Raw genomic sequence first — 21,963 nt, forward strand, 5'->3', positions numbered from 1 at the left:
CTCTCTGGGAAGGAAGCTCTGTAGCCAATCCATATCCGGTACTGAAACTTGACCTGCTAGTAGCAGCCCTGCAGCCTACTGCATACAAGGCAGTGCCAATGGGCGGGAGGGGATGGAATATGATGAAATAGATGGCTCTATGCCATCTTGGAATTCCACCACTCTAAGGAATCACCAGAAGAGCAGAGGACGATTTCTGGCAGCTTTGCGCACCAGACAAACAGGGCTGAAGATCTGATCTTCCAGATATAGGCTACGATATTTAGCTTTCTTTCCATGTGCAAACATCTAAATCTACCCATACTTTTGCAGTCAGGGTACATACGAATCAGGCACACAATTGTATATCTAGAAATGCATGCAAACCTCTGGTCTCGACTTTGTGAAAAGATGGCCCCGAATATTTACCTGTCTGGTCGTGTGGGTAAATTCCAAGATTATCCCTCTACAAAATCTAAAATCATACTGTACACTTTGTACTCAGCATAAATTACAGTTTTCTAAAGGAACATTGGAAGCACATTTAGCCAAAAAGTTATTGTAATTATGTAAGTTTTGTCATTAATACCATTAATGCACACTCAGCAGATTTGAAAAGCAATATTAACTACTACAGCCAGTTAAATTCACAACACTAAAGCAAATGAAATGTGGTCCAAAAGACCTATCTTAGGATATTAAATATCTTAAGACTATTAAAGGGATACTTCAAATAATAAATGATGGGGGGAAAGGGGGGAAAGAAATAAAAATATTAGTCAGATCCTTGTGAAGTCTCTAGTCCATATTTAAAAACAATTTCACTTTAACTATGCACTTGTCAGAGTAAAACAGTTTAAGATATGCCTGTAGCCTGCAAACTTATAGCTTGCAGCAGAGAACTATGCTCCACACAACTGGTGGCTTTCAGGTTGTGAATATGTTGTATCCTTCTGGTCTGAATGAGAAATGAGAGAAGAAAGCTGCAAACTGTAGAATATTGTCCTTGATTGTATTTTTGGATAGTTTTCATTGGACAACTAGGGTCTTCAGGACATTTTGCAGTGCTTGTGTAGTAACTGTTCCCAAAGGAAAAAAGAATTCAAGGTATTCCAAGAATGAATCATATTTATAAGGTTTTACCTTCGATGTGGGGACAGCCTACAATTCAGCACTGGCAGTGGTTTCCTGGTAATGAGGGTCAGTGGAGAGAGAGGCTGTAAAGGCAAGGTTCCTAATGCTGTATGTTTCCTGTCAGGACTAAGCCACATTTCAGCCTATCACTTGCATCTGTGGGTCTCACACTTGGCTGATTCAATCCTTCTAGAGGCCATGCTTTGGGAGCGATTTATAAGTGGTGCTGCTACCAGCAGTGCTGATTCAGGGGAGAGCGCAATCAGAACAACTGAACAGCAGCAGCAGCTGGGGTAGGTGAGAACTGGGGGGAGTATAATATTCATGGTTCAGATTGTGGATGGTGCCTCTAATACACATTTCAACTTTATTAAGCCAAATATAAAGCTTTACATTCATATCAAGGGTAAAGTTTCCTTTGTCATTAGGCTAAATGGGAATCCAGTCAACTATTATTGTCACACTGAGGTCAAATCTTGTGCCATTTGTAGTTTATGGGCCTGACTGTCAGCTGGTATAAATAAGTGGAGCTCCATTGATTTCAGTGCCTATTTACAACAGGAAAGCACCTGGCCTTATCTTTTAGTACCTTCTTAACCCTCATCTTGTGAAAGGTGCTTCTAGTGTTAAATTCCTTTTCTTTTGAAACTCAGTGTGACTGGAAGGAGCATCTTTTACAATTATGTTAAAAATCCTCCACTTTAAGCCTTTTAAAATCATTTGGAAATGATGAATCTGGATTATCTCAAAATTATTGCTTTTGGAGCAACGCTGCTGGAGGACCACCGCGCATTTACATTGCTGTTACACAATGCTGTATTGATTGTGAGGTGCTCGACTACCATAGTGATGGGGGCCATAAAAGCACCTGAGAAAATACATGAGACAGCTTGCTCTGGAGTGGCATTTTACTGTTTGCTGCTGTATGATTCTACTACCCCCCAGTCCCATTGTACATGCAATGTAGTTTGTCCAGTAGGTTTATCTTTGTGATTGAAATATAGCTAGTAATAGTACCACAATTACATTGGTTTTCTCGTCCCCAAATGTGATGAGAAAGGCAGATACAAAGAATAAATAAAAATACTCTTCTATTATTTCAGAAATGGAGGAATACTCCATTTCCATCTACAAGAGGGAATTGTTCCTGTTTTTAATGTAGTCATGTCATAGGAAATATCACATTACATACTCTATATGGAGTCTGCTCACACTGCTTTGGAGGGATTGAGAAGAACTGTACTATGTCAGCTGAGTGAATGTCCACAGAGAGCAACCATTAGCCATGTCAACGTAAGGCTATTGGAATAGGTCAGATCCAGGACAGTCAATTATGGAATACAATAGTTACAGTTTTACTAAAGAAAACATTATTCCTAAATATAGATTCAACTTTATAAGTTAGGGCTCACTTGAAGAAATTGGATCAAAGGGTTAGTTTGTCATAAAATTCTCAACACCTGATAGAATTATTGAAGCTCTGACCTTCTTACTTTCAGTTACTTTTCCCCTGTAGCAATAAGCCAGCACAAGGTGTCCCTTAGTAGGCTATTAGTGACTGCCTTGGGCATATTGAGAGACATAAAGCCTCAACCATCTGAGGAATGCACCAATAAGAGGGTTTGTGGATTAGTGCTGCTAGACTCTGGGTCAATAATGGCAAGTGACCTTAAAAAATAATGCACACAGGTGAGGGTTTGCACATTGTATTTACCCACGCTAAAAAATAGTTACTATTACTATTCTTAATAATAATTTGCATAGTGGTAATACTAAAAGCCCCAGTCATGGCCCAGGACCCCATTGTGCTCGGTGTTCTACAAACACAGAACAAAACCTGCCTCCAAAAGTGGGTTAAGATTTATTGGGGCCCTGGGCAAAAAACATTTGGGGGCCCCCCCACATCCCTGTGGGGGCCCCACCCACCCAGCTGTTAACATGGGCATAGTAGCTTCGGGCAGGCACAGGTTGAAGGTGGTGGGGTTGGTGCTTTGCAGCCAGGGCCGGCTCTGGGTTTTTTGCCACCCCAAGCAAAAAAATTGCTGCTCCAAGTGCGCAACTGCTCAAGCAAAAAAAAAAAAAAAAAAAAAAAAATGTGCGCCGCCCCAAGCACGTGCTTGCTTTGCTGGTGCCTAGAGCTGGTCCTGTCTGCAGCAAGGCCCCCCCTTGCCATGGGCACTCCCTGATCCTCCTTTTCCCCCGGAGGCCCCACCCCCTGGCCAGGCCAGAACCCAAAGCCAGGGCATAGTAAGAGCCATGACAATCTCTGCCATCAGCATCTTTTCAACCTAAACTCTGATTTTCTTTATTGTCACCACCATTGAGTGTGCCCCTCCCCATTTCACAGAATGGGCATAGGGGCTTTTTGTTCTCAGTGAAGGGGGTCTCAGCTGTGCACCATCAGGAGTTAGTGCATGGGGCAGACGCCATCGAAAGGGCCCAACTAGCCAATCAGGGCTGTCCATATCCACAGGCATAAATACATATCAGTGCAATGGAGGCATGGGGGAATGATCTTGATCTGGATCCTGAGGAGGACCCCCTTATTAATGTTAGGATATCCAGTGGGCTGGGGCTACACTGAACCTTCAGCTGTCATAAAGCATTTAATATAGAGACTCATGAAATCTTACTTAAAAATTCATTCAGATTGGTTTGGATGAGTGCCCTGGCCAGTCAGCTGGACTAAAAACTGACTCAAAGACCGTGAAGAAAGTCATGATTAAAGGCAATGTGTAAAATTGTGGGGAGTTTTCTCAGTGGAATCAGTGTTTGGTCCAGTCTTAGTTAATGTCTTCGTTAATGATACCAGCAAGGTGAGGGGTGGGGAAGGAAAACTAGGTTAACTCTCCCACTTCCATTACAGATACGTGTCAGGATATAGAAACACCACCAAGGGACCTAGACAGGGCAGAAAACAACAAAGTGCGACTCAGCCTGGGAAACTGAACACCAATTCAGCTGGGGAAAAACTGCAAAACACATTTAACTCAATGGAAAGGGGACACCTGGGAAGAGACCTGTATTCATAGTGGGCAGCAAATTACACACTGCTGAGCCAAACTCATGAAGGGCAAGATGCTATCTAGCCCAAAGTACAGGGATGAATTGACAGTGGCAGGTGGAGCTCTAACTAGGAGTTATTGCATTGACTGGAGAAGGGAAAATGTAGGCTATTAGGAAGCCTTCTTGAGAATGAGTTTCCCTTGCGAGACTATTCCACAGCCAAGACAAATTAAACTTTGAAACCAGACAGGACAAAATATTGTGTAGGGAGTGATCCAGCTCTGGCAGGGAGAGATGGAAGGGGCGATCTGACACTTTAGGTCTTTTCCACTCACAGCTTTTATGATGTTTTGATATACCTTTCAGTCCAAGAGCAGGACTCCATGGGGGGAAGTCTAAAGGCACTCAATTCAAAGCCATATTCCTGCAGTGTGTACTACACAACTACTAGGATGCTGTGAGCTTTCATGGATTTTTTCCAAAAGAATGACATCATCATTGTAGGGAAATCCTAAGCACTTAAGTGACTCATCCTCCAGCTACAGGATGAGTCATATTTAAGAAGAGATTTTAATAAAATTACTGCTTACCTATCAAAAAACATTCCTTACTGCTTACCTATCAAACAACATTATTAATGTTGCTTCATGGAGCCTGGGGTCTGTGAGTCATAGCTTTACGTTCTGACACTGGAGCCGAGTGTCCATAAACATTCCTCTTCGAGCTGATGACATAGGAATCCTGAGGGAATGAAGCTGAAAGGATACCAGAGTTCTTATGAATCTAACAAGCTCCTAGTGCATGTAGTGGTGATAATCACACATGCAAACAAAGTGCACACTTGGATGAACATTTCTGCACACTGATTATAAAATTGCACAGCTAACATTTTCAAAAGCATCCACTGATTTTGGGAGCCTCCATTTTTCAGTTCTGATTTTGAAACAACCTTCTGTGCCTCATTTTCAGAAGTGCTGACTATCTGCAGCTTGATTTCAGCTGGAGTTGTGCTTGCCCAGCACCCCGGGATGCCAGGGCGTAAGTGTTTCCAACTGGGCTCCAAAAACAGAAGCCCACAGAATAAGTGGACACATTTTGAAGATATAGGCCTAAGCCAATAAAGTCAGTGGAGAATCCAGAGAGAAACAAGATCTCCTGACGCAGTTTCAGATCGGCCTATATGCAATGTATTTATTTATTTCTGTCCAGAGCTGGCTTTACCTGTTGATCAACCTGGGCAATAACTGAGATTACCAAAATCAGAGGCATGAAAATGTGTCCTGCTGTGCATTCTGAATCTCAAAGGAATCTTTAGAGGGGTCCTGTATGGAAAACTCACACGGCCTTCCAGTGGAGAGACTCAGGGTCCAGGAGAATGGCAGAAGCAACTCACATGTAGTCTCTTTCTGTCTGTTGCTTCTCCGTGATTATTATAACTAAAATTTCTGGGGTAACCCAGACTTGCAAACTGTGGACAAAGCTATGACTTGGGAGAACTGTCTGAGCAGGGGCAGCATATGGATCTTCCAGTTAGTCAATGATGAGGGCTTTATCCCTTTTCTAATGCTAAAAGCAACATCCTTTCACCCTCAGTGGAGGAGCAGTATTTACAAGACTATTGCTAATGTATTGATTTGGTCCAGATGCCCTAGGAATTCCAGAGACCATAGAATTACAGGGAACCTTAGAAATGCTTCATAAACTCCGCACATCCATGTCCACTATGTATACTTTGTTAATGAAGAGAAACTCCATTAGTCTGGGTTTTTTGTGAAGGGGCAGGCGGGGGGAAAGGGGATTTATCACAGCCCTTAAAAGAATCCCAATGGCAGAGCATATTACAGAATGTTCAAAACGCTTCAATGGATCTCAGGCTAGGTTTGTTACAAACAAAAAGATATTAAAAAACCCAAACCACTATTGGAAGAGGATGTTGCTCAAAAGAGAGGCCTTATCCTCTGATGTTTGTTGGTGCTGCAGCACAGACAAAAGAACCCTGATGCATATGCTATGGGGCTGTCCAACAGTCAGGCCACAAGAGTTAAAATAGTTTGGCTGCTAAAGCTGAGCACTTCAGCTGAAAATTACATCCTCGGTTATTTACCAGCTAAGTTGGATGCAAGTCTGTCACAAAGACTGTTGTTTTTTAGGGCCACTGTGATCACCAAGCACATGATTTTACAACAATGGAACAATAGGCTTATGCCCAGAATAGAGAAGCGCTGTTTGGACCGGTCTGAGTTAGCAGCCAAAGAAAAAATACATCATGGCTGTAGAAAGCAATTATATGACTTCAAAGACAATTGGACCTCATTTCTAGATTTAAAAATGTTGAGAGTTCAGGTAATACCAGACATCCATGCTGTCTAAACCCTTCTCTTTTCCCCTCCTCCCTGCCAGTCCTCTCCTTTCCCTATTCATGTAGATCTTCTACTTTATTACGAACAAATGTATTTGGGCATAAGCTTTCGTGGCCTAGAACTGACTTCTAGCCCACGAAAGCTTATGCCCAAATGCATTTGTTAGTCTCTAAGGCCACAAGGATTCCTCGTTGTTTTTTGCAGATACAGACTAACAGGGCTACCCCTCTGAAACCTACTTTATTACTGTCAGGGCCGGCTCCAGCGTTTTTGCCGCCCCAAGCGGCAAAAAAAAAACAAAACAAAAAACCTTGCCACCGAACACGGAGATGGAGCGATGGTGAGACCGCCGAATTGCTGCCGGCGACCTAAAAAGAGTCGTGTCCCCGCCACTGAATTGCTGCCAAGTGCGAAATGCTCTGTGATGGAGAGGCTGCTGAATTCCCGCCACCGCCGAGGGCGGATCGCCGCCCCAGGCACCTGCTTGGTTCGCTGGTGCCTGGAGCCGGCCCTGATTACTGTTCCCCCCATCCTAACATGTTGGGTCGGTGTAATATTATCACAGCTACAAGACCAGACAAGTTGTAAAATTGCATAATTCTATTAGAGATGCCATGAAGCATGTGGTATTTGGAAACAAAAACAGAATGAAAAGTACAAAAAAGGTAAATTACTTAGTTTATCGATTTATGTATTTTTTTTTTTTAAATTGTTTAAAAAATTCCCAGCAATTTTTAAAAAACCAACCACCTGTTTTTGCCCCTATTCAGTCTCATCATTACTTACAGGAAGAGTGTCAATATACATAATATTTTTAAAACTTGGCTTTCTTTAAAAAATTGCTTTACTTCTGTTAACACCAACACTCAAAATAAAAATAAAAGCTTGCTCCCAATTATAGTGTTAGCTCAATTTTGCACTCCATTAGCTAGGGCAGTGAAACCCAGAGAGCTCGTGCACTTCTGTTCAGTAGCCCAATGTTGTTATACACTATTTGGGTTTCCAACACTAAGTAATTGGTAGGCTTTTCTTTACAACTGTAGAAGCTATAAAACTTCAGCATAAGCAACATTACAAGCACGTCTACTCATATGAGATTTTGTAAACCCTGTTTAAAAGAAAGGGGAAAAAAAAACTCCAAACAAGCAAGCGGTGACAACTAAGTTTTGGGCCAAAAGCTCTTTGAAAGTGTCCCCTTAAGAGATAAATGGGGGGAAAAGTTGTAATTGCATCTCCACACATACCAGGCACTCCTGCCCCACCCTACTCTTTTCTCACTATCTCCTTAACTTTCAAGTCTCTGTGCAAACATGCACACAAAAATATCATATTGGAAGCAAATGATGAGACTGTTTTCAGCAGCCACAGCATCTTAAAGTCTTCCCAACTGTCTCAGTAGCGCTTTACAGGAATTTTCAGTAGGGTTTTTAGGCTCTTTCATCAGTGTTGCTCTAACTGAAGCACAGCACTGCTGAGATGCTGTGTGAGACCTGTGGTTCCAGGGAATGGTGTAGAGGCAGGCTCAGCAGAAGTATTTAACAAGATCTACATGGTTTGGTAACTGATTTCAGCATGATTTTTTCTATGACTTTTTTTCCTCATCAGTCCACTACAGGTTCTCCCTCCATCTCACTTGCCTTCTTCCCCTGCCACTCAGGGTTCCCTTCCTGGGGGACTGCCATTGTATGATGGAGAGGAGCCGATGGCAGGAAGGGTGTTGATTGTCTAGCAAGGGAAGTCAGCCATCAATTCTGGCAACTAGCCAAAAGTTAGAGACTCAGCTGGGAAGTCAGATATTAGGCAAGTCTGAGTGCAATCCTCTTGTGGCCGCTGCTGAGAAGAGCCCAGCATACATTTGAGGTTCTGGGGAAGGGAAAACTGAGGGACATTGTGGAAAAAGAAGGAACACTTGCATTGCAATGTGACCAAAAAAAAAAAAAGCCAGTCAAGAAACATTGTGCCACTATCCCTCCATAATATGTTTAGCACACACCCTGTGTCTGTGGGTTTCGAGCAGCTTGAATTTGTCTGCTAATTAGCCCTAGATACATTTAGTACTGTTCATACAATGAAAGTATGATGAACAAAAGATCTGCAGAGGGTAGGTTTTATGATACAGCTGTAATAGTAGTGTACAGAAACCAAGATTATTTTTTAAGACCTCTTACTCTGCAGCATTTTATAATTCATTTAGCAAGTGCAAGCCCCACTTTGAAGTTTTAGCTACATACATGAAATGTTACAGACTTTCATTTTTGAATTCCAGCTTACTGTTGATTCTAAATGGCCTCTGCAATTTCATTAATATTAATAAGAACTATCAGTTTGGATATATCCTAATAGAAAACCCATTAGTACACTCTGGTGCATTATTATAAGCAAATGCAATATTTATTATACAAAAAGGAATTACAGTGAGCATGTTTGCAATCTGTCAAGTGGCTAGACTGCATTAAAAACAGAGAGAGGCTTAAGCTGCAAAGGCAGTATCTGGCTTCTTAACGCCAGCATAGCGGCATCCAGTTAGGAGATTTTGGTTTAGCTCTGCTCATTTTGAAGGGGGCACTATCAAAACTCTAATCCTCAAAGGTTTTCATCTGCTGTATTTTCTAGTTAGAAATAATGAAAGTCGGTGCTTTAAAAGTAAACATTTATATCTTTGCACTAGGCTGGATTCTTCTCCCCTTGAAGTCAATGAGGGTTTGGCCCAGCTCTTTGTGTCCTGCTAAAAAGGCTAGTTTCATGTTGTCAGAAGTTTATGATTTTTCTTGTAAATCTCCAATAAATTTTCAAGCACCTGCCCAAGGCACCAATTGATTAAAGAAATTGCTAGGGCCTGATGTCATGATGGGAGATTTATATTTTAGATCTTATCTTTGTAAGATACTGGGTTGCATCAAAAGGTGTAGGTTACTAGTGTATTTCTTTATCAGTTTATCAAGAGAAACTGAAGAAAGCCTAATATTGTCTATATGTAGTAAAGATTAGTTGATTATTGTTAACCCTTTCAACGACTCTGGAAATTTTCTGCTAGCGTTTACTATGGATCAGAATATTTGTGGTGCCATGTGAATTAGAGAGATCCAGGTTCCTGAGTTAAATAAAGTCATTTGTGTAATAAATGGAAAATATTGATCACCTAACTTCTCCAAGTATGGTGTACATCCTGATGCATAACAATAGTTTTTAAAAGACTCTTTCAGTAAAATCCTTGCTTTGGATCCTTGGATAGAAGCCATCTCTATTCCTGTCCAAGTAGCTACAATTGAAAAGAAATGTTGTCAGTCTCTTTTCTATGACTGGCTTCTTTAAATGTAGAGAGGAGTCTCTGCTGCAGCAAGGCAGCTGCCTTTGGTGTTTCAACATCAGAGTCAGAATGTGACAGATTAAATGGGGTGCTCTCTCACGCTCTCTCTGATGGCACCTTACACTTGTTATTTGGTTTTCCTTAGAGTAAAACAAAAGCCACATAGATGCTAAACAAGCCAACCAAGAACATGCTTTGCTCTTTGGGTATGAGAAAACATCTGCAGTGCAAGATCGATGGAAAGCTAGTGGTGAGGCATGTAACTTTTCATGTATGGGGCAGCAAACAGAAAAGTCAGGCTATAGGTAGATAGTGTCAGAGTAGCCCTGTTATCCTCCAAAATATCTAGACAACACAAGATATTTCTAATTGTTTTCATTTTGTTGTTGTTTGACTGAGTCTTCTATATTCATTCTGGTGGTTTTGAATTCTGTAATTTATCCCACCCACCCACTTTCGCCTCTTCCTTACTTGTCTCTGGAGACTAGTCTGTCTGCATCTAGACTGAACTACACCGATACTTTAAAAGGCTTCCTTCAGAGTATCAAGTACAACTGCAGCTTCTCTATTTCTAGTCAATATTCGCAGACAATGCTGCTACATCTTAAAAGTGAGACTTGTCCGCTTGGTATTCAGTCTCTCACAATAGCAGGATAATTCCACTGACAGAGCCAAATTGGCCTGAAGTATTTGTCCCATACTGGATTTTGGATTTAAAGAACATTAAGCAAGTGTGCTTTTGCTCTGGTTTTTTCCACAAGTGACCTTTCAGATCTGCTGCCTCCTAATGTGATCTTCAGATCAAAATAAACCTGTAGAATGATTTTGGTTCATCATGATAGCATGAACCAGAATGAAATCCCCATCTTGAATCTGCTTTCCCCACCCCACCCTACCCTGTTGGGAAAATACCATCTGGCAAAAATGGTGTGAAAAACATATCCACAATGGAATTTTTACTTGGCCACATGTGTTACTGTGGCACAAATATTTTGTGCTCGAAAGTGCCAACTCCAGAGGAGAAACACATGCTAGCTGCTGTGCATTACCTCATCAGGTCAGCCATTGTATGTACATCAGCCAAGGAAGACCCGCATTGGCGGCAGTTTGTGGCTGGCATGATCAGCAGCAAAATGGTTCCTATTCACATTTTGACAACCTCAAGCTAAAAGAAGGCCCAGCTCATCTCAGATGCTGCAGAGCCCTACCACATCCCAGTGGAAGCCTTAATACTGGGGCACCTAATGCTTTGCCACACTCAGGAAAGTGAGAACAGAAGATTAACGATACCATCTCATGCTCCACTTGTTTTTATTATTTCCCAACCACACATGGAACTACAGCTCTCCCTCAACAGTATGCTGCCAGAGATTCCAGAGGAACCTTGAAGGAAGATCACACCTGGGTCCCTGTTAATGGCTCACAGGGACCCTTTGCTGGCAGCTGTCATATGTGCTGTCCTACAGAGAGAAGACACCTTCACTTTGTGCATGGACAGTGGCACACTTTCTTCAGTGCTGTAGGCTGGTCTATATTCATGACAACCACTTTGGAATTCTGAGATCAGACACTGTCCCACCTCTGAGCCATCACATCCATTTGTGAGCTGAACCTCTGTTAACAACCAATTTCACCAGAGCGTTCATCTCTGGTAGGATGTTTTAAAGCTCAGGGACTTTGATCAAAAGTCTTCTGAGAGTGTGATCAGGGAGGCGAGAGTATGCACAACACAGCTGATTACAGATGATGTGGCACGGATTGGTTATTCTGATACACTTCTAAAGCATGGTATTCCAGCATGTAAGCAACCGTTCAGTGACTTCTTGATGTACAAGACTGCCTTTGAGGTCTCATTTTTGAATCCAGATGAATGAAAAAAATCAAACATGAATTTGAGTCACTGGATTTTGTAAGTGGTAAGCTGGTTTGTTTCTTAAACTGAAGGAAAGAGCTACAGTGTATGTACAGATGGGCTGGATATCTTTAATATTTGGAGGTTTTTTTAAGAATATTTGCTCTTTGAGGGATTCATATTCAACATCATAATAAAAACTCCCCTTTTCTACCCCCACCTCCCAAAAAAGTTATGCATTTCCTATTGATTTAAATTTGCAAGAGTTTTTGTGAACTTAACTGATGGGATATCTCATTGCCAGTGTTTGGGAGGAGGAGTCTACCGACTAAGGGCTATGTCCTCCAAATGAATCTACCCAGGAACCTGTATAGAGCCCCACTGAAGCTGGAATATAGCCCAAACTTATCTGGTTTCTTGAATTATTTTTGCAAGGCAATGAATTGATCCACATCTCAAATCCAACATCTTCACAAGGGAAGGGCTTCTCAGTAGTCCTGTTCCTTCCCAATCCCTGAGAAGGTTTTTTAAAGGAGACCCTGACTGCCCACCGATTTCCAATTAGCAGCAACGGTACAGGCAGCAGGAGCATTAAATATATCACTAATAATATTTTGTATGAGACATTTGGCTCAAAGGTGCCATCTACAAAGTGCATTACGAAAGTGGTTATGTATTTTGCAGATGGGGAAACTGAGGCACAGATGTTAATGAGCAATATTTTCAGACAGATGCCTTATAGTGGGCATTTTGAATAAGTGGCTCAATTTTCAGAGGTCCTGAGCTCCTACGCTCCCAGTAAAGTCACTACTCTAGCACCTGTGTTTGAACAGTGTGTCTATGTGACTTTCCTGAGCTCACACAGGCAGAGAAGAACATGTTGGTTCCACACCACAGAACTGGGGACATGGAATGCCTGTAACTGTGTACAAGCTAAGTGGATAGAAAAGCTTCCCCTGTAATTCTGATGAAGGGGGCATTAAAATGTAAATACTGCTAAGGGACACAGTGTCTCTTCCGTCTTGCAGCTCAAGCTTCATCAACTTCTGGCCAAGGACAGATTTCTGTTTGCTCCCAGATGGAGACAACAACGAGCATGCAGACTGATGGGACCTGTGGAAGAGGCTCAGCAACTGTATGTTTCATGTGAGTGAAGGGTGTCTTGGGGCCAACTCGAACCTTACAAGGAGAAACAATAAACAAGACATTTGACAGGTGTAATGGTAAACCTGGGCCTAGGAGGGGCATGGGATAGCAAACTGTTGGTGCCTTACTATGTCCCTAGCTGTAGGAGGAGTGCTGAGATGGAGAAGAAGGAGGGGTAACAGGAGGGAGTTCAGAGAGAGTAGAAGAGGGAACGGAAGAGAGAGAGACAGACAGACAGAGAAGGCCATCCATGGACAGGCAAATTGCTGCTACAAAACTACCTACTAACTGCAGATAAGCCTACATCCCATCCTTGGATCTGAAAAACCCTGGTCTGTATCCAAATCCGGAAGCTCTGTTAAAAACTACCATAAATACTTGTCAAAGTCTGAAAAGTGACACATCTGCATCGATGACAAATCACATCAAACCAAAAATGTTTTGGCAGCTCTTTTCAGTTTCACAAGTCTAAAGGCAATCACTGGAACAATGAGGCCCAGACACCAATCCATGTGCTAGATCTTGCAGCATCTTAAGTGATCAGTCAACTCCTGGCACCCAGACATTCCAAGGTGCAGCTACAGTTTCCTCATAGATGGGCTGATCAAATTTATACAGAAAGGATATTTTGTTCTAAAAAGCTTATTGTATTTGCACCTACAGAATACACCTCTTTCTTTAACCACAAGAAGTCCACATGTACTCTACACATTGCACTCTTACTGTGTTAAAACAATCATAGTATTTCTTACATTTCATACTGTCTTGAATCACGCAGAAGGTAAACAAAAGATCCATGCAACCAGTAGAATTACTACTGTCAGTACAAAAGAACAACTTAAAAACTAAGGAGATATGAATTTAAGGTTGGAGGAAATAAATATTTTTGTTTGGCAAGAGTTTGTGGGGAGGAGTAGTAGTTACAGATGTGGCAGAGGTTTTAATACTATATTGAAAGACGTTTGAGATTGGATCACGTGATGTTTCATTCCTTATTCCATTTTACACATCAGCTTTTACTTAATACCTGGCAGAGGTGCTCTCTCCATTTTACCATTTGTATTGTTATTTGTTTAACTTTTTTTTTAAATAAAAAAAAAAATCTAGATTGGGGTCCCCAATGTGGTGCCCGCAGGTGCAAATGTTTTTTTTCCTCCGAGAGGATATTTTATTTGCAATATAAACAGTTCCACATTGTCCAAGAGAGCCCCTGAAAAATCGTCTCCAAAGTTCAAATGTGTTGAGGGGAAAAGGAGAAGAAAACATGGAGCAGATTGTCTTTGTGGAATAATCTGTCAGCTAAGTGACTCCTCTGGGTATCCACCAAGGGTTTTCTGATTGCCTAATGACTCAGATTCCATATTCTGTTGCTATAAATGTATGTGTTATCTAGAGTTTAATTGTTATAATCATACAGTTTCAGAGATATCCTTCTGAATTTATTTGCATATAAAAACATTGCGTTTTCCTTCTATTCCCTTAAATGTAATTTGCCCTCTTATTTGTTTCTTACAGAGACAGTTTTATTCAAATACCTCATTCTTTTGCCTCTCAGGAAGATTCACTTAGAAAGGAAACTGGCAATATTTCAGATTGATATGGTGAAGTACTTAAAATGTTTATGAACCCTGACACCAATAATCATATTTTATGGTTACAGCTGACATCTGATCAGTTTGGTTGCAATGTAGTTTGTCAAATTTAATTAGGACAGAGATTAGACTTGTAACATTGCCAGTCATAGCCAAAGAAAGCACACTTTGGTGGTGTACTTGCTCCTGAACAGTATCAACACCTAAGTGGAGAAGATTGCACAGTAATTTGTTCTTTAATTAGAGCTGTGTTGCACTAGTAATGCTTGTATTAATCTTGGTATTCCCCAAAAGGGAAAAACAAAAGAAAGTACTAATGCTATGAAGTTTAATTGAAGCCATGCTTCCTGAATGCTTTCCAAACCACAGGATTCCCAAGTTTACGCACAATTTCATGTTCATCTCCCTGCAAACTGACTAAAACTGGACAGTTTTAGTTCTCTGCCCAGACCCATGTAGGTGCACTGAATAGTCTTTGTAGGTATCAGTTGCTGATAGTCAGCATCGTATCTGGGAAAAGAGGAAATAATTTGGTTCATGGTTACTAAAAGGGGCCAAACCCTAATAGCCGTGGAAAAACAAAACTAGGCTGATGCTGTATTCTGGTGTTCCCCACTGCTTGCTATCTGTTGAACTATCTTTGTGCTCTACCTTCTCCAAAGTCACAAGCAAGGCCTTTTTATGAAAGTAAATAAAGATATTGCTTTGCAAAAGAAATCCTATTTGTGCTCTACTTTTGTAGTAAGCAGCAGTGTCTGCATGCACTAAAAGAAGACATTTTCCTGGAACATGTTAGACTGGGAATATAGGACAATCTCAAAATGTTCCCATTTAAAAGCTTTAGGAGAAGGCAGTGAAAAGCATATGCTTATGAATGATCACCTGAGGACCTCAAAATGTTTCTAAGTGGGTCAGGAAGTAACAGGATACTGATGCTGAGAGACAGCAGAGTGTGATGACTAGACTTGAATGGGTAACTTTTGTTTCGTACTGAGTGGCTAAACCATTCAGAAAACAGAAGCCTTCTGATATCGAGCAGATAAGCGGACGAGGAAGCCTGGGGGGAAAAAAGAGCTAACTGTCTCGTGTTCCAGAAGTAGGAAAAGCTGTGGTTCATCACCTGCTGTATATTGCACAGGAGGGAGGAAATGGCTATTCCACCTGGGTGATCAGTAGAAAGGGTATTTTTGTGCTACTCATGATGACTGAAATAATTCTGATAGTTGTTTTGATGTGTGCAGAATAACTAGCCACCTGGGTAGCACAACAATGAAAAACAAAAACACCTGGGGCTGGAGTCTGCTCTCATGCATGTTTTACACTCCTGCAACATCGCTGAAGTCAGCAATTAACACTGATTTGCAGTTGATTACACCAATGTGAGAAGACAGTCAGACCCATAAATACTATAAGTAACAATGGACTGAGGCAGATGCTTTCATGGTCCTAGGAACTGTTCATATAAAGGGAGCTCCATTCCCAACCTACCTTAAGGCAAGCATCCAGTAGTGCATTTGGCAGGTAGATTATCCATGGTCAACATTAGAGCTGTGTATTTTTTTTTTCAGGTCAGCAACTAGATTTCTGTTGACGTAAATTACTCTTATTGCTAAAGTTACAGGAGGAGAGCGTCTTGACATCAGCATTGACTAAGTGATGCTTCCTTCCCAAGTTGTAATAGCTGGAACAAAGTATCTACTGAACTATGTCAATTCTTTTATTATCTGGCAGTTTGGCATGGTTGTACTGAAAGACCAGTTTGATATTCTACAAGCATCTGGGCATTCTTCCAATTGCACAATATATATTATTCAAGGTTTGTTCCCAAAATATCGATATGATTTTATAGTGGTTAAGTGTGGGATTTTCTATACGTTTCTAGCTTGTGAACTATACCCCGTATAATAATTTCTGTATTCAACAGCCCTGAACCTTATGTGTCTGTGAGAGGAAGGGCGCAGATCCTAAGTGTGGGGAGTTGTCACGGCGTCCCCGGGCAATACTCTGGAACTACTCCATATGAAGCCAGTCAGGACTCTGGGGGAGCCTCGTCTCTGTGAGCATACTGTCCCCAGGGCAAGAAGCTTACAAAGCTTTGACTTTCCTGGGGCTGTCCTCAGAGCATTCAGCATCCCCTTCCACACCGTGCGCATCCCACAGCGAGTCCGCACAGGCAGGGCTTCTGGGGAAGCCAGAGGGCCCTGCACCCCAACTCCACAGTCAGATGTGACTCTCAGCCAGCCAGTAAAACAGAAGGTTTATTAGACAACAGGAACAGGGTCTAAAACAGAGCTTGTAGGTACAGAGACCAGGACCCCTCAATCAGGTCCATCCTGGGAGGCCAAAGGTCCATCTGGCCCTCCCTCCATTTGCCCAGCCAGCTCCAAACTGAAACTCTCCAGCCCCTCCTCTGGCCTTTGTCTCTTTCCCGGGCCAGGAGGTCACCGGATCTCTTTGTTCTCCAACACCTTCAGTTGGCACCTTTGCAGGGGAGGGGCCCAGGCCATCAGTTGCCAGGAGACAGGGTGCTGGCTATTCTCTGTGCAGATACCATCACACTGGCCCTCTCGGGCTCTGCAACAATCACACACCCTTATCCCCCCACCTAGATACTTAAGAAAAGCATAGGGGAAACTGAGGCACCCACACAGTATTCAGAGAAAGCATAAAGAACATTCCCACTTCATCACAGGGGGCAATGGAAGGAACAAGTGCCCTATCCAAATCCTGTTTCTCTCTCCCCGCCCCCAGCTCCTCTTGGCTACATGGAATTCCCTCTATGGGGATCCAGATAAATTTCAGTTACACAAGTGGAGGCAGAATGGAGTCCACCTGATTCTGTGCATGAAACTTCATGGAGTTTCTACTCTCATACAATGTAGAGCAGCATGGGACTCATAAGAGTTTTACACCTGGGGCCATGTTAAGTCCTGGTCAATATCACTAATGTTACACCTGGGTTATGCCACTGCTGCTTTAGATTAGAACAATCTACAGACAGTACCAACAGCATTTCAGAATAATCCTCTCCTCAGTCTGTTCCAGTCTGGGGGCCCATCCTACCACCTCCTCTTCAGGTACCTAGCATCAAACCCTGGCCATGCGGCTTGGCCAGACCCAAGAGTTTATTATAATCACTTCATGGCTGAATGATCATTATTTAAGTCAGGGAAGGTGTATAACTAACATAGCCCTGAGGCATTTCATATTTTTTTTAAAGTTACAATAATCATTACCTTTCGTGATCTGTCAAACCCTATTTTCTACTCTTTAAATGTCATTGAGGAAGGGATGCCTTCAGATTTTTTTTTTTTTTTTTAAGAGCTGGCATTAAAGAAAGGAAACAAACTGCCCAGTGCCAAAAACCTGCAGTTCTGAGCAAAGACGACATATGGCATGCATGAATTATTCTGTCTGATGTCCTGGTGGAAGCAGTTGGTATTTCCAGCTGTAGGCTGCCCTGCACCAGCATGACAACGTTAAGGGTAAAGCTTAACTGCTTAAGTGTTTTTGGCAACAATGAAGAGACCTTTCTCAGGCTAGATTACAGACATGTAAATCACTTCATTAGATGCCCTTTCTGCCTTTTACAGAAGGGCAAGTTTGCAGCACCTGAACTTTCGAAAGTCAGCAAGTCAAACTGCTGTAGTGATTAAAAACAAAAGTTTGATTCACAGTAAAAAGGAGCATCAGGAGAACTCTCTATTCCAAGAGCTACCGGAAGATACTAGATACATTCAGTGCATGGATCAGCCTTAAAAGTTCTTTGTTATGCTCCCCTATGTTGCCCTATGAGATGGAAAAGAATAGCGTACTTTCCAAGGCTCATTAAATAAAAAGGTCTACAGCTATAACAACTCAGGGCTACTTTGTGCCATTTAGACGCAATAGCCAGGCGTCATGGATTCTGCAATTCCTCAGCTACAGATTTTACTCCTTCCCACAGAATTGTGCTTTAGGATCTTCGCTTTCATACTGTTTTTTTTTTTTAAAAAAAAATATGTTGCTAGCTCGCCTCCTTGAAGGAAACTTCAAAGACATAAGTCAAACGTAAAAAATAATGCAGTGCCCTCTTCTTGAGAAATGTGTTCTGCCCCGTTCATCTCATCAGGGCCCGGAGGATGCTGTGATTTTCTGTAGCCATAGAATACTCCCTTCCCCCACCTAAGAGACCACACAGAATTCACTATACTGCTGCAACCAATCAATTGAAATTTTGTTTTCTCTCTCCCTGCCCTGCTAGGACCCAGCCTGGAGCCATTTCTTGCTCTTTGGCTTTCCCCACAAGAATCTTACAGGCAATCAGATTCAAAAACACAGAGGATTTCCCTCTGGGCCAAACTTTAAAGTTACAAAAAGAAAACCAGGAATACACCTTCCTCTCAGCACAGAGAAAATCACAAGCCAAAACAAAAATAAGCTAACGCATTCCCTTGCTAATACTTACTAATTCTAATGGAGTTGGATTGCTTGCTTCCTTGATCTGTGTCCGGCAAGCACACAGAACAGACAGACCAAAACCTTTCCCCTTCCCCAGATTTGAAAGTATCTTGTTCCCTTATTGGTCCTTTTGGTCAGGTGCCAGCCTGGTTACCTGAGCTTCTTAACCCTTTACAGGTAAAAGGCTTTTGTGCCTCTGGCCAGGAGGGATTTTATAGTACTGTATACAGGAAGGTTGTTACCCTTCCCTTTATATTTTTGACAGACTGTTAGTCACATTACTCATTTGCATTCATAATTTCACAAGGCACCTCCAAAAGAAGCTTGTTTCTTATCTGCCCGCTTTATTCACTATGTTTGGCCTACCAGAGAGCCTTATTTCAGATAACAGGACACCTTTTGTATCAAGAGAGTTAGAAGGCTGATGAGTGTTGGTACAGTACATTTTAAGTCTGCTGTGCACCATCCCCAAGGAAGTCGGATGCTGGAGAGACTGTATGGGACTCTGAAGAAGTGTTTAGCTCACATACTGGAAGAACATCATGAAACACCCTTCCCTGTTGCATTAATGTCATGCTTTACAGAATATTTGGAGTAAACCTGGTGAAAATATTGGAGAAACACCATTCTATTGGCTCTTCAGGTCATCTGAGGACCAAGTTGGCTGTGCTGATGGAAAACATTCATCCCACCCCTTCACCAGCCTCAAAGTCATCTGATGTGATTAGAAAATATGGGCATTTCAACAAGCATACCCATGCAAGACTCCATGCATTCTAGCCTGGACAGGCAGCATATGTTAGGTGAGGGTCTGGATGCATTTTCAATACTTGTGATCTTTCAGCCTGCAGGGTACAGAACGTGGCGATTGTGTTTATCACACTGAATGCATTGTTGACAAGTGAGACATACTGCGTACTGAAAGGGGAACCAAGAGGGAAGAGGATGCTCTTTCTGCATTTAAGGGTGTTGTCATGTGGTCATTTGGGGAAGTTGCACCACAGCAACACCATCCAACCCTTGAGCTGGATCAGAGGTATAACCTATGGCCCTCAAGATCACCTCCAGCCAGGTACCACTGAACTTTGGGGAGAAGGGAAGGAAATTGTGATGACGTGTGTGTGCCCCTTCCCATTTCCTGAACTCAGCCTTAAACAGCAGCAGGAATACTGTACGCACGCAAGTGCATATCACTGGGTGCATGCAGTTACTCAGTCCCACTACTACATAGCTGCTGCTTGGACTGTTAGGTTTTGTTCAGATTTACTGACCTAATCAGTTGATGGTTATTACATGTTTTGGTTGACAACCTACCTGCATGTCTTGCTTCTTCTTGTCTTTGTGGATTACTATTCTAGGGTGCAGAGCAGAACAGAATCAAAGGATTTTCAACAACTCTAATGCACATTACAGTATCTCTTATCTTTCACTTTAACTTTACTGAGGATAACTAAGCCACTTATTTGAAAAAGTGAACAAATGCAGAACAAAAGAATTTTTAGCTAACCATAATTATTACAGTAGCCAAGCAGAAAGAGTCCTGGTGATACTGGAGAAAAGATAGCTGAGGCACTCCCAGAACATCTTTGACTCCTCAGTATGCACTAGAGTGAATGCTGCAATTGACTAGTGTCAGTGTTGCAATTATTGCAACATGGGGAGCCCAGTTTGGAAGCGTGGATGCCTAAACAAAATACCCACATTGGGTGTTCAGGCATGCGGTGCCATTTTGCATGCCTACACATTGAGTGGAATTTCCAAATGGGGGATTATGATGTCCTGGATTAAGCTGCCCATATTTGAAAGTTAAGCCTACAGTAGTTAAAAATAATAGCGCCTCCCCCCCCGACACACACACACACACTTCTATAAGGCATTAATAGAGAGGCCCTTGTAGCTGTTATTACATAGAAGTCAGTGTTTCAGCACAAATTTTAAAAAAAACGTATTTTTGAGGAGTGTGAAGCTAAAGTGTGACATACCATTGGCAAATTGACTCCAGTCCAGCAAAGCACTTAAAATATATGGCTGAGCTTTAAGCGTGTGAGTAGTCCCCAGGATGTTAATGGAACTGCTCACATGATTAATGTTAAATATGTGCTTTAGTGCTTTGTTGAATCAGGACCTCAGAAAGCCTGCAAGCTTTCCAGTGGATGGCATAGTTATAGAACATTTGCTTTTCTAAGACGTCAACACAAACCTAGCCACAGCTGAGAGAGTTAACCCACAGTGAAAGCTTTAGCACTGAATTTCCTTGCCTTTGTTAGTTTTAATATTGCTATACAGGAGTCTGGGGTATCTGATTCAGTTTGCAGTGAATCACTTAGACACACAATGAAGTATTTCCTATCCTCAGGGGAAAGTGTAAGAGTAGTTTAAGATAGATTACCAGGGAAGGAATACACATACGTCGTCCATTTCTCAGTTTGGCCTTAAATTAGGAGGACTGTCCCATTTACAAAGAAAGATTGGGACACAAACTAAAAAAAAGTTTGTCAAATTTGAGATGTGTGGGTCCAGAATCTGAAATGGCTGTTTAGAGAGATTCTCTGTAGGAACATATATTGTAGAGACAGGAGAGAAAGCACCATTGCAAGTGAACCAATATTTTACCAATCTGGTGCTTTTGTGCTAAACCAATGTTACAGAAACACCCTATGAGCTTTAGTGTGTCGAGGACACAAATGAGCAAATCTGCCCCCACAACTGCCCATGAGCATCTAGATCCCTGACAACAGCAGAAGTGTGCAAGTCCTCTGAACAGGAGGTGGAAAGTGCTGGCTGGCATGTTTTTCTGGTGGGGGGAAGAAGAGGAGTGTCAAAGGTCATCCTGGCATCTGTGATTCTACTCCATCTGCTGCCTAAAAGCAGATTAGGGGTGGGTGAGAGCAAGGTTGGTGGACCTGTGATGAAATGGATTCACTGGCTATTCCCAGGATGCAGGGGGTGGGGTGGAGTGGGGGAGAGAAACACAGGCTGTTGCTGCTCTGCCAAGCCCAGGTAATTGGGTTTGGCACAGTATAGAGGACAGGAAATTGTTGTAAGAAATTGGGCATACATCATGGTGCAGTTGATAGAGGCATCAACAAACTTGGCAGTATCCACTTAGCTCTAAATGAGATGACTAGTCACTTTGGCATCTTAATC

This window comes from Chelonia mydas, chromosome 5, assembly GCF_015237465.2.
Source record: "Chelonia mydas isolate rCheMyd1 chromosome 5, rCheMyd1.pri.v2, whole genome shotgun sequence".
NCBI classification, from domain to species: domain Eukaryota; kingdom Metazoa; phylum Chordata; order Testudines; family Cheloniidae; genus Chelonia; species Chelonia mydas.